This window comes from Castanea sativa, chromosome 12 (assembly GCF_040712315.1).
Source record: "Castanea sativa cultivar Marrone di Chiusa Pesio chromosome 12, ASM4071231v1".
Taxonomy (NCBI): domain Eukaryota; kingdom Viridiplantae; phylum Streptophyta; class Magnoliopsida; order Fagales; family Fagaceae; genus Castanea; species Castanea sativa.
Window position 1 is genome coordinate 13,958,897 of NC_134024.1, and position 13,453 is coordinate 13,972,349.

The following is a 13,453-nucleotide window of genomic DNA, read 5'->3' on the forward strand; positions in this document are numbered from 1 at the left end:
AACTAAAGATCCAAACAACAATTTTAGCTCTCAAAACATCTCTCAACTAAGAAAAATGTCAAGCATTTAGATCCAAAATACACACACACACACACACACACACACTAGATAAGTCTAATTTTATATTTCAAAAACAAGTCAAGACAATTTAGTGGGTATACATTAACACATGTATTCCTTGTGATGACTAAATCACATTGTACCTGCACATGTATCAAAAGTAGTAAAAAATATTGCATGTTGTGTGTAAAAAAAATCGCAAGATTGCATAAGTGTCTACATGTTATGACGATTTGAGATATGAGTAAATCAATTTAACTCACACACGATCCTGCTTGATGGGAACTATCACCTTTGAGGTACATCTTATAACTCCCACATATCCTAGAATACACGCTTGCAATCATATTTTAAAGCATTTTGATTTTTTTTCTTTAATTTTTCTTTGCATATTTTCTTTTAAACATATCATGCATGGGCATATAAAAGAGAGATAAAAAATACCCAATTATGTTAAGCTTTTGACATTACACTTTTGCTATGCCGAAGCATACCAATGTCATTTCATGATTGTGGACAACAGTGGTGAGATGGTTATTTATGCATTTCTCTTAGGATTTTCTAGTCTTTCCCGTCAAAAAAGAGTGATACGAGTGTTAAGTACAAGAGATTACTTAATCTTACTCATCACAAACACGAACCACAAAGCTCACTTGCTTAGTTGTGCATAAAAATGCTCATCTAAGCTACAAGAGATACACAGTTTAGAAAATTTTGTTTCATTGGTCATTCAAGGTACACAAGTACCAATGTACACAAACACACATTATTTTTGTATTTTTCTGATTTTTTTTTAAATTTTGAAAACAAAACAAAATAAAAACTAAACAACCAAACAAAAACAGACAAACAATATGAAAGCATGAAAGAAAGATGCATATGCATGAAACATGATTCCAAAAGCAGATAAAAAATCAAGCAAAGAGAGTCCTACTTTAGATAGAAAGAATTAAAGTAGAGGACAAACAAAAAAGACAATTAAGACTTAAGCTCCTTTCTTACCCACACAACATGAGTCTTTAGCTGTGAAGATGAAAAGGCACGTGTCCTAGTATGTCTACTAAAAGACATCGAAGAATTAGAATTCTCTTGAAATTGAGTTAAAAAGATCAAGGCTTTTAATTAATCTCCAAACAAAGGTATATATCCTTGAGAGGAAACCTGTGACCGTTTGGACACTTGCTTTTGAGGATATAACTTAAAGTAATTAGAACGAATGTGTCCAGAAACACCACAATGGTAACAAACATGAGTTATTTTAGGACTACTTGGTTCCCTAGAAGGAGGTCTAACCTTAGAGGTTGATAGAGACCCCAACTTAGGAAAATTTGGCCTAATATGACTAACAATATGACAATGTTGACAAGTGGGAATAAATTCGGAATTGTTATTCAACTTAGGAGGAGTTTTAGACATAGGTTTAGAAACTTCAACGTTAACATCAGATTGTTTACCTTTGTCTATCCTAGCAATATTAGTCTTCAACTCTTCATTATTTCTTTTAAGCGGAGGAATATAAAAATCTTTTTCTTTTGAGTTAGGCTCAACAACAAGTTTGACACTAGTCAATTTTTCAATTTCAGTTTTAAATTCAACTAGTTGCTCTTCCAAACCCTTAATTTTGTCCACCTGAGATAAAATTTGATTTTTAAAATTCTCATTCAAATTATTGGCTTCATCCAATTTTGCAATCAAATCGTCTCTTTCAAGTTTGACATTTTTAAATTTACCTTTTAATTTTGTAGAACATTCAAGAGATTTCATACAAAAATTATAAAACTTGCAATAGGCATCTTGAATATCATCATCATCATTCAACATAAGATCATGCAAATCAAAACAATTAAGAGTTTCCATGACAACAGGGGTCAATGGATCACATAGCAAAGATTCAAACCTAATCAAAGTATGCCTGCTCTAATACTATTTGATAGGCCAAGAATGTATTGATCCCTTATAATTAATTAATTACCCAAGTTTATTAATTAATCAAATTAACATGCAAAATGCGTGGCAATACAAACAAATCATTAACTAAAATAAAGTGCAGCGAAAAATAAAGTTGACATGGTGATTTGTTTATGAATGGGGAAAACCTCCGAGGTAAAAACCCCACAGGGTGATTTTAAGGTCACTACTCCCGATAATCCACTATTATCAAAACAAGCGGTTACAAATAAAAGAATCTCAGTACCTTATACCAACCTACAGTTAAACCTTTACCCCAATACACAATTGGACTTGTTCTGTAGTGACAATCTCTCCTAGTATTGCATAGCTCCCAGTACGTGACTAACTAATAGATGTGTGGATCCCATTACGCGACTTTATCACTAATTTGAGAAGGATGTTGGTTGCAAAGTTCTTCAGTTCATCACATGATGAAGATCCCAAAGTTGCTTGGTCACAAATCCCTATGGTGTACAAACACAACAACTTCTTCAAGATGAACTAGGGCAAACTAGGTTTCGAGTCACACTTTATTTCCCACTTGTGCAATTGTGCTCTTATGCCCTTGTGCAACCTATGACGGCTCTTAAAATAATCCTTATATATGTTTAGGGTTGTGAGAAAAGAAAGCCCAAACATGTATTCATGGATTGAATGAAAATCAGAACAGGAAATCTGTTTTTTATAAACCTTGACAGATACCCTATCTATCGAGCAGCTGTCGAGCCTTAGGCTGAAACAACTTTTAAAACCTTGATAGATACTAGCTGTCGAGCTTTAATGACCAGTACTTCTTCACTTGATTCTTGGACAGACTTGCATGGATTTAACACTTGAACTTGAAATCTTGTTTCTTGAAGCATTAAACACATCCTAGATCTACCTAATTACAAATAAAGTGCATTTTGTCAAAGGATTAGCCAATTACATAAAATGTTGACATATGTTCCTAACATAAATCACATATGTTCTAACAGTGGTGCTCACCCAACTCCTTTTACAAACTCTTTTAAAGAAATCAAACTATATGGGCAGAATTGCTAAGTGGGAAACCATGCTTGGAGCCTATGATGTCAAGTACATGTCTTAGATTGCCATAAAAGGTCAAATCCTAGCAGACTTTGTGGCGGAGTTCACTAAGGGTACAATAGAGAAGGAAGAAAAAAGGATTGGGGGTAATGATTACATCGGCCACCGTTGTTCTCCCTTGGGAGGTTTATATGGACAGGGCATCTAACCAAAATGGAGTAGGGATAGGGATTGTGTTAATCACTCGTGAGAAGTTGGTAATGGAGAAATCGTTACGGTTGAGTTTCTTAGCTACCAACAATGAGGCCAAGTAGGAGGCTCTGTTAGTAGGAGTTGCTATGGTCAGATAGTTAAGTGGAGATGTAGTGGAGTTGTACTCTGATTCTAGGTTAGTGGTAGGCCAGGTTAATGGAGAGTTTTAAGCACGGGATGAGAGGATGCAGGGGTATCTTACTAGGGTATAGCATGCTCGGGCTCAGTTTAAGAGTTTTGTTTTGAAGCAAATCCCTAGGGGCAGAACTCTCATGCAGATTCTTTGGCAATGCTAGCCATTTCTCTAGGGTCAGGTCTACCTCAGGTTGTTGTTGTTGTAGAGATGAATAACTCAAGTCTCGTAGGGGTATCCTTGGTTGGGGTTGGTAGCCTCTATATGGCGATGAGCTGGATGGACCCCATAGTGACCTTTCTGAAGCAGCGATTGTTGCCCGAGGACAAGTGTGAAGCAGAGAAGGTGTGTAGAAGTGCTCTTCGCTATTGGCTATCAGAAGAGCAGAAGTTGTACAAGCGTTCCTACTCAAGACCATATTTGTTATGCGTACATCTAGAAGCAGTGGAACCTTTGTTGGAAGAGTTACATGAAGGCATATGTGGGAGTCACACAGGGGGTAGATCTTTAGCGCATAGGGCCCTCACATAGGGATACTGGTGGCCTAGCATGCAAAGAACTTCCCAAGATTATGCGAAGAAGTGTGACCAATGTCAGAGGTATGCCCTAAATATTCATCAGCCAGGGGGAGTCCTAAATCCATTATCTAGCCCTTGGCCATTCTCTTAGTGGAGCTTGGACATAGTGGGACCATTTCCCTAAGCTATAGGAAACCAAAGATGGCTCCCCATTGGCACAGACTATTTTACCAAGTGGGTGGAAGCTGAGCCATTTACTAATATCAGGGACGTTGATGCTAAGAGGTTCATCTGGAAGAATATTGTCACAAGATTTGGAGTCCCTCACACACTGATCTCAGATAATGGTCTTCAATTTGATAGCAAAGCCTTCCGGAGATATTGTGGGGAGTTAAGGATCAGGAACAAATATTCTACACCTGCCTATCCTCAGGGGAATGGACAGGCCGAGGCCACCAATAAGGTTATAGTATCTGGGCTGAAGAAAAGGTTGGATGATGCTAAAGGAAAATGGGTGGATGAGTTGCCCCATGTATTGTGGACCTATCATACCACACTCTGAAGATTAATAGGGGAGACTCTTTTTTCAATGACTTATGAGGTAGAGGCAGTAATCTCGCTTAAGTCTGGATTCCTAACTTTAAGAACATATCAGTTCAATGTTGAAGAGAACAATTGTTCACTCTTGGATAGCCTAGATGTGGCTGAGGAAAGGAGAGAGGTGGCAACGGTAAAGATGGCACATTACCAACAGAAATTTAAGTAAGGGTATGATAAGGGGGTGAAGTCGAGGCCATTAGCTTGGGGGGACCTGGTCTTGAGAAAAGTGGTAGGGATAGCGAAGATTTGGATGAAAATGTAATTCCTTGTCCTTGGAATGTAAACAATCTACGACATTATTATTATTAATGTTATGAATTCATTTACCACTCATATCTTGATTAGTTGTGTTTTATAGTGGATGTGTTTGCCGAAGTAATTAGTTTGTGAAAAATTCTTAGTGTTAAACAAAACTTAGGCCTTGTTCTACTCCTCGGGTCACAAGCCTAGGGTAAATTAACATCGCTTGAAAATTTTTAGGTGTTAAACTGAACCTAGGCCTTGTTCGACTCCTCGAGTCACAAGCCTAGGGTAAATTAACATCGCTTAAAAATATTCTAAGTGTTAAACAGAACCTAGGCCTTGTTTGGCTCCTCAGGTCACAAGCCTAAGGTAAATTAACATTGCCTGAAAAATTCTAAGTATTGGTTAGAATTAGGGCCTGATGTGGCTCCTCGGGTCACAGATAGGGAAAAAGTTAATCCATGCAAAAGGTTGTCTAAATTGAATAGTAAAGCTAAGGGCCTTGAGTATTTCCACAAGTTTCAGGCTCAACGCCAATGGATCTGCTTGGAGATTCCAAGTCCAGTTTAAGATAAGTATTGGTTGGAATTTCTCCTAAGTTCTATTAGTCAGTCTATTACAAGCCATTCTAGATTGAATGAGGTGATAAGAAGTGTTTAATAAGTGAGTCGCAAGTCAATTTTTTGTATTCGTTACCGGGAAAAGAGTATGACGTTAAGTATAAATTGGTAAGTACAAGTTAAAAAGTTGAAAAAGCATAAAATGAAATTTAACTTTTTTCATTAATGTTAAAGGAGTACAATGGAAAGAAAAATAATGCACTAGCCATACTTGAGCCCATTACAAAATTGACTATGTTTTTCTTAGTCTAAGGCTGAGCTAGGTGGAGGGCTCCTTTTTCCTTTGCTCCCTTCTTCTCCTGTTCCTTTTCTCTCTTCTTCTTCTTCTTTAGTTGCGACACTTCGGCCTTTTCTTCTTCTGTCTCCACCTTCAACACCTTGGTTGGAGGTGGCTGTCCTTTTTCCTTTTCTTTACTCTTGGTTGGAGGAAGAGGGAATGGAGACAAGCTGGTTCTAGGTTGAGGGGGGAGCAATGCTGGGATTTGCTAGGGGTTGTAGGGGAGTGGGCGCCAAATGCAAGGTTGGAGGGTAGTAGACCTTATCAGGAGCCCTGAGCTCTGATTTGGTGCCAACCCCAATAGTGTTCAAGGCTTGCCCCCACGCCTCCAAACAGAAGGCCTGAGTGACATCCTTTAATTGGGTGGTAAGACTTTCAGCTGTCTTAGTCACACCCGCATCATAGGTTTCCTGCTTGGCCTTGGACATCTCAGCCTCCTTGTCCTTTAGCTACTTCTTGGCCTGTTTAAGCTCCACCACAGTCAGAGCCATCTTGTTCTCAGCCTTTCTGTAGGCCTCTAAGGCTTCAGCAGCTTGTTTTTCAAAACTTTTTAAGGCAGACTCAATGTTCTTATGAGCCTTCTCCACCTCGGCTAACTGGGCAAAAGTTTCTTTAAATTTCTTTTCCTCCTTCGCGTGGGCTTTTTCAGCAGCCTCTAATTTATTCTCTGCCTTTCTTGCCAAGTCTAGGGAATGGTCCACCCATTCCTTGGCCATAGAGGCAGCTTGGACAAACTACAAAAAAAAAAAAAAAAACTTAAGTACATATAGCGCATATACAATCTAACGTTGCAAGCTGATGGGAGTAGTCATGTACCTTAGCAAGATCTTGTTTCAAAGCAAGGAAGACTTCATGCTTCCTGAAGGAACTCAGCTCCGCCATGTCTTTAGACAGGCATAATGCCTTCTTTAGGCATTCTGCCACTATGCCTGAGCCGCTCTTCTTGGGGTCCTTCAGGTTGCCTGAGTCGCTCTTCTTTAGGCATTCTGCCACTATGCCTGAGTTGAGGGTGAAAATTGGCCTCCAGATAGAGGGCTTTTTTTATTGGTCTCCCCCAACCTCCTTAGAAGTCTTAGTAGATGTGGACCTCTTCGGTTACCCTTTCCCTGTCCAAGCTTTTTTAGCTGGGGGTTGGTGGGAGGATTGAGTGACCTCCCTTTCCTCGGTACCCTCGATGCCCTTGCTTCCTTAGGCCTTCTTCCTTTTCTTGTCCGCGGCATCAACGGAAGATGCGTGCATCGCGGCAGGAATGGGTGGTCGCGGCACCACCACCACGGCTGGGGAAGAGCCCTCAGCATAGGCCGTAAAGAGGGCAAGCAAGTTTGGGGTCTTCTCTTCAAAACCCATCCCTTCAGGAATGGTGGTCCCCTCCTGGATGAAACTGATTTGGGCAGGGCGTAGCGAGCGGTGTGAGGTGCTAGGAGCGTCTTTGGGGTCTTCTTGCTAGTAGAAGACCTTGAAGTCCTTATCCATCACTTCCTGTTGGATAGGGTCTGGTGTGGGCTCCTTAGCTTCATTATTTGAGGGGATGGGGGGTTCTTGTGAGTAGAGGAGCGTGGCAGCTAGTGCGGCTAGAAGTTGGGTGTCCTGAGTTCCAGTGGGAGGAGATTCAGATAGTAGAAATCCTGGAATGACTACGTCTATTAAAGCCAACCGAGAGTCCTTAGCTTTAATGATGTTCTTTGGGCTTTGGAAGCGTTTGGTGGAAGACTTGTATTTGAGGATGGCATGAGTAGCTCGGAGTTGACTGTCCTTGTGTAGGAAGATCTCTGACCTGAGGATTTGGTTCAAGTCCTCGAAGTTCACTAGATGCTTGGCTGGGGTTGTGTGGTATTCACCTGCCAAATAAAACAATAAAAACCATGAGTAAAAACAAAAGAAAGAAAGAGCATTTTCATACTGATGAAGTCAGGTTACATCCTACGTGCATCTATGGTCCTCGGGAACCCTACCTGGTTCCCCTTCTTGGATGTGGCAATGCAGTCCATTGTGCCAATCTCCTGAGACAATGAGGAAGTTCTCGTCCATACCCTTGCTTGAGTTAGGTAGGCAGGAGATTAACCTAATAGAGAGGACTCTACATTTGATGTAATATTTAGTTTTTTCCCTTTTTGGTAATTGTATACCTAGTTTACGTCATGCCAGGTAAGGTTAGTCCCTATTTTCTTATTTAGCATATCTACACACCTGAGGACCCTAAAGACGTTTGGAGAGCATTGGGTGGAGGTTAACTTATAGTTTATTAGGTAATCCCTAGTAACCCTCCCCATGGGGAGTTCCGTCCTGCTTTCGATGAAGGCGATCGTAGGAATGACCACGGATTTAGGAGGTCTGTTCAGGACCAGCCATTCACCGTATTCACAGTGTCAGATTTCAGTACCGTTGAGAATCCTATACTGTGCCCTAAAGACAGCCCTAGCCTCGGGAGTATCCACTAACTTAGCATATCTACCCATGGAGTTTTATGGTATGAAAGAGTGAACTTGTGCAAAAATAGAAATAGGATAATGAACACACCTATGAGCAAAGGGAAAGATTCTCCTCGGGAGGTTGCTTAAACTCAAATTGCCAGAATGTGTAAATGATCTTCAGCCAGCCCCAAGTTCTCCTTTTATAGGGTAAAAAATGGGTAGTAATTTTCTTGCCCATAAATTAGGAAAGATAGGAACCGTGGGATTTTTATTGAGCCATAGAACGTGGAGAGACAAGCAGTCGCTTGACACTATAAATGTGAAATCGTAGATTCCGAAGCGTCAAGAGAGTGCTAGAGTCAGGTGGAAGGACGTTATCACGTGGGAATGCACGTGGTACATGTATAATTTGCTTGTATAACTAAAACTATGATTTTACCTCAGGGTTAATAGCAAAAGTTTTAGGGGGCTATTGTGGGTGGCTGAGGACCAATGATGAAGTTGAAGAGTTGCAGTATTGGTAGGGGGGGGGATGCCACGAGCCACGGGCTCGAGGAGGAAGGTTACCTGAGGGGAGGAAGGGATGAGTCAAAAGGACTCAAAATGCATTCCAAGTGGGAGGAGGGATTTGATGAGAGAGAATCAGAGATCATAGAGGAAGTTTCTAGTTTGGAGTAGCATGTTGCCTTCGCTTTAAATGGTGGGCAACAACTTTATCAGCTGCATTGATGGGGAAGTGACTTGACCAGTGCAAGTCATAGCTAAGCAGACTTCTTCCACCACTTTCTTCAAATGTAGAAAGAGACAAGTGTCATGAGAGGAGGCTAGTTAGGTAGGGATGGATGGTTGAGATATGAGGAAAGGAGAAGTATATAAGGAAATGAGGGTTTACAGATAAAATCATCGAGACACAAGTACCAAGATATAGAGAAGAAACAAGAAGAACATTGGGAGAAAAGAGAGTGAACAGTAATATTTCTTATGGAACTGTGGCCTCTTCGAGCTAGCTTGTACAAAAGAAGTGGTTCATCCCATTTATAATATAAGCTTTTCCTCACTTATTTTCCTCTTAGGGCAGAGCCTCTCTTTTGTTGTTTGTTTCCCTCTCTCATAAATTCATTATTTTGGGCCATTATTAAATAGATCCATCCACTATTCTAAGTGGGTCTGGGCATCCAGCTTTTTAGGTCCCTATAAATGTCATGCATTTTGTTGCATTTTATTCATTAAGCATAATGTGTGCCTTTTATTTTTTGTCATAAAATATTTCTTGAAAATCCAAAAAGATTTTTTTTTTGTTTTGTATTACACATCATGGATGTGTAGTTAAGGTTGGCCATATTGTCTTTGCATAGCATGCCTTGTACCTTGTTTAGCGTGGATGAACTTATTTTCTGCACTTTGCTAGTTTTAGCTATGTAGTGCATGTTGTGTGTGAGTTGTTTATAGTTTTTTATTACATGGTCTTGATTTTGAAGTCACATGTCTTTGATTGTAAGATTATAAAATCCTAAGAGAAATGCATAAATAACCATCTCATTATTGTTTACTAGCCAATCATAAACACCTTAGTGCATATTTTAAGATTTTGTGCTTGAGAAAGTGTAGCACTTGCACATAAAAAATCATAGGGTGTTGCATTTTTTAAAAGAAAAAGAAAAAGATGCAAAAAATATGATAAGGCAAAATAAAAAAAATATACATGATTGCAAGCTTGTTTTCTAGGAGATGTGAGAGTTATATGATGTAACTTTTTAGGTGATAGTCACTTTCAAATTTATGTGATGAATAATGTAGAAATTTTGATTGATTACTATTTACATATCACCTTATATGTATTTCATGCTCTTATTAGTTGCACACACATCACAAGTAAGTCTCTGCTAAATCTTGTACATGAGATTGTGTGTAAACTAGTGTGGCCATCCAAGATTATACACTTTGTGATGTTTGATGCAAAATTTGTTGAGGGTTAGTTTAAATTTTGAGAAGAAAAATCTAAAACTTTGTTTTTGATAAACTTAAGTTGAAGATTATGTGTTTTGAAAACTTTTGGAAACATTCTCATGCATTACATGTCATGAAAAATCTTTTTAAAACTAATTATGCAGAAAAATTTCTGGTTTTTTTTTTCTTCAAAAATTCTGAGTTTCGATCTATTGAATGTGTTTTTCGATCAATTGAAAATTTCCATATTTTTCAAGTCTAGGTTCTGCCTCTCTCAATTGATACTTGATCGATTCTCGACCAATTGAAACTGAAAAATTTTCAGTTTTTAAGTTTTTAACCAATCTTTTTTTTTTCATGCATTATTTATATTTAGGATTCACATGCATTGCATTGTTTTCTGTATCCATCTTGTAGTTTTGCAGTCATATCTCTCATTGATTTCACACATAACATGCATACACTTTGCTAAATTGGGGACTCAACTTGATTTAAGAATTGATTGATTAATTTTTGAGTTATGTACTTTTTAGTATATGCTATGTTTATGTGTGAACTACAAAAAATATTTTTCTTAAAAGATATGATAGATAATCAATGTGCAAATATTTTTCTACTCATGCAATTGTTTATGGGTCACATAGTGTCAAGTTTGCATTTATTGAAAGAGAAAATATTTTTTTTTAAATGTATCCTCAACTTATGTTTCTTTTAGTTTTTCCCCACCTCCTAAATTTTCCCCAAAACTGTTTTTCTCAAAACATGTTTTGTTTTTCCTATTTTTATAGGGGGCGAAAACTTTTATTTAACCTTTGTTGTTCTTAGAGGGAGTTGTTGCTCTTCATTAGGAAAGTTGCCTCTATTCTCTATAGAGCTGGATTCATTTGTTTATTTGATTCTCTATTTTCTCTTGACTTTTGTTGCGTATGTTTTTAGTTTACTCTTTGCTTGAGTTGTCTTTGTCAATACATGACAAAAAGGGGGAGAAATAGATGAAATGTGGGAATCTTGTTTAAAAGGGTTTTTAAAATGTTTTATTCAGGGGGAGATGAAATTTTTTTGTAAAGGGGAGAATATAAAAACTTTTTGATGTATCTAACTTAAGGAGAGAGTTAGAATTTACTTTTGTTTTTATATTGTGTTTCACATTATTGTTTATATGTCTTTCTTTCCACACATGCGTTGATGTGTTCTTTTGAGTGTTTCAGGAAAGATAGGTACATTATGATCATGATCTTCTACCTCTTCTTGCAACTTCTAGGTTAAGAGTCTTAGATTGGGATTTGTGATGTATTTGGGCAATTTATTGTATTGGTTTGTTCTTGTATTTGAGAATTTCATTTTGTATGTAAGTTTTGTCACGAATTGGCAAAAGGGGAGATTGTTAGGTTCTAAAATTTTAGAACAATTGGCAAATCGTGAACATAAACTTGTCTAGATATAGATCCTAGAGTCTATAGGGATTATTAGACAATGCTTAAAGTGATTCAAGTCAAAATTCAAGAACATACAAGTTGTAGAAAGAAGAATTCAGAATCTGCTTGGTTCGACCGATCGAGAGACAGGCTCAATCGATCAAGAGTCATATTTGCAGAATTTTAATTAAGCCCAAATAGCAGTTTAAGCCCATTAATGATTAGGGTTTTAGATCTACTTCTTCTAGTATATAAAGGAAACCCTAAGCACGTTTTTAAAAGGTTTTTCAGAGAAAGAAGAGTGTGCCTCTTTTGTAGATCTAGGGTTTTGTACCCAAAAACTCTCTAAAGTCTTTATTAAATTTTGTGTTGAATCTTTTGTGAGATCTAGAGTTTTTACCTTCATACACATACTTTGAACTATCAAGATCAAGATTCATATCAAGAACTTGATGGTTGTTTCAGTTGCGGCATAAAGAACTCTAAAGAGGATCTGAAACCTTTGAGTGGAGTTTCAAAGTCAAAAGTAGGAGAACTTGTGGTTGTTGCAAATCAAAGAAAGACGTAGTTTGTGAACTTGGAACTGTTATGTGGTTATGCTAGTAAGTTTTCTACATGAGGTAGCAATAGGATGTTAGTGGTCTAAGTTCTATTGTAAAAACTTCAATTCGTGGTTCATCATATCGTGGTGTTCTTTAATTTTTCCGTTGCTTTACTGTTTGTGTTTATTTGTGTTTAACCTATCTTGTTAATCAACTTAGTATAATATTAGGTTAAACATATTCTGATAAGGGGTCTAAAACTTAAAAACATTACTATAATTCCAATCAACAAGTCTTTCAAGGAGATTGAATCAGAGGATCATTCTTTTTTAATTTCAGAGAATCGTACCACATATTCAACAATACAAATTCACATTTGTGAAACTATTTTACTTGTTTGATTTATTTCAAACTTGAAATTTAATTGTATATAGTGATTAAATTCTATAAGGATGTAATGTAAAACCTAAGTTTTACCTCTCCAATCTTAACATGCCACATCATCATATTACATATTAAAGAATATGCACAACCACACTCAATGAATTCTAATACTCATTTGAAAATCAAACTTAATTGTGAGTTTATTGACATGTTATTATGTGTGGTTGGATCATTTAAATTTTAAGTAAAAAATTTATGTGACAATCTCTCATTGAATAGTGTAAAACATGAGTTTTACAATAAAACAATCTTTTACCAAATTCGAACTCTTCTTAATATTACTCTTTTAAAATACAATAAAACAATTAAAGACAAAAACTAACTACTCTAAACCATGTGTCCAAATGGACGTTAGTACCATGGACAGAGGGAGACTTTGACCATGGGGGCAATGGCCCCCCCTAGTTTTTTTTGTAACAAGATATTAGTACATACATGGGTATAAATTTTAGTAATTATGTTTTATAAAATTATATTTTGCCTCCCTTTAACATTATTATTGATTCTTTTAAGAGTAATACTGTAGCCACAAACTTTTTTACAACATTTTTATAAATTGCTGAGATAGTAAATTCTTATTAGTTTGCATCTGGCTCATTTGTAACTCTAGTTTTTTCCTCATTTTAAAGGGCATAAAAAAATTTATAAACCTAAAATCTAAAACAAAATATATAAGCTCAAAAAAATTAGCCTAACAACAAAAATTATCAACAATAGCTTAAAAACAATTAAGCTCAATCAACCAATTTTACCCAAAACCAACAGCCATTTAAAAATTTTTAAATAAAATAATTTTGTCATTACCTAATAGCAAAAGCACACATAGAAAAGACAAATAAATAATAAATAAATTAAAAAAAAACTCTTAGCAGTTAAGCAGCAGAGCTAGAGACTGGAGCAGCCGCATGCAATTAGTAGCAAAGTCGCCCCCTAACTTCAAGTTTTGACTCCATCCCTGGTAAGTATCCTTTAAGCTAACATGCTATTGGTCTCTTTTTGCCATCATTTTGCA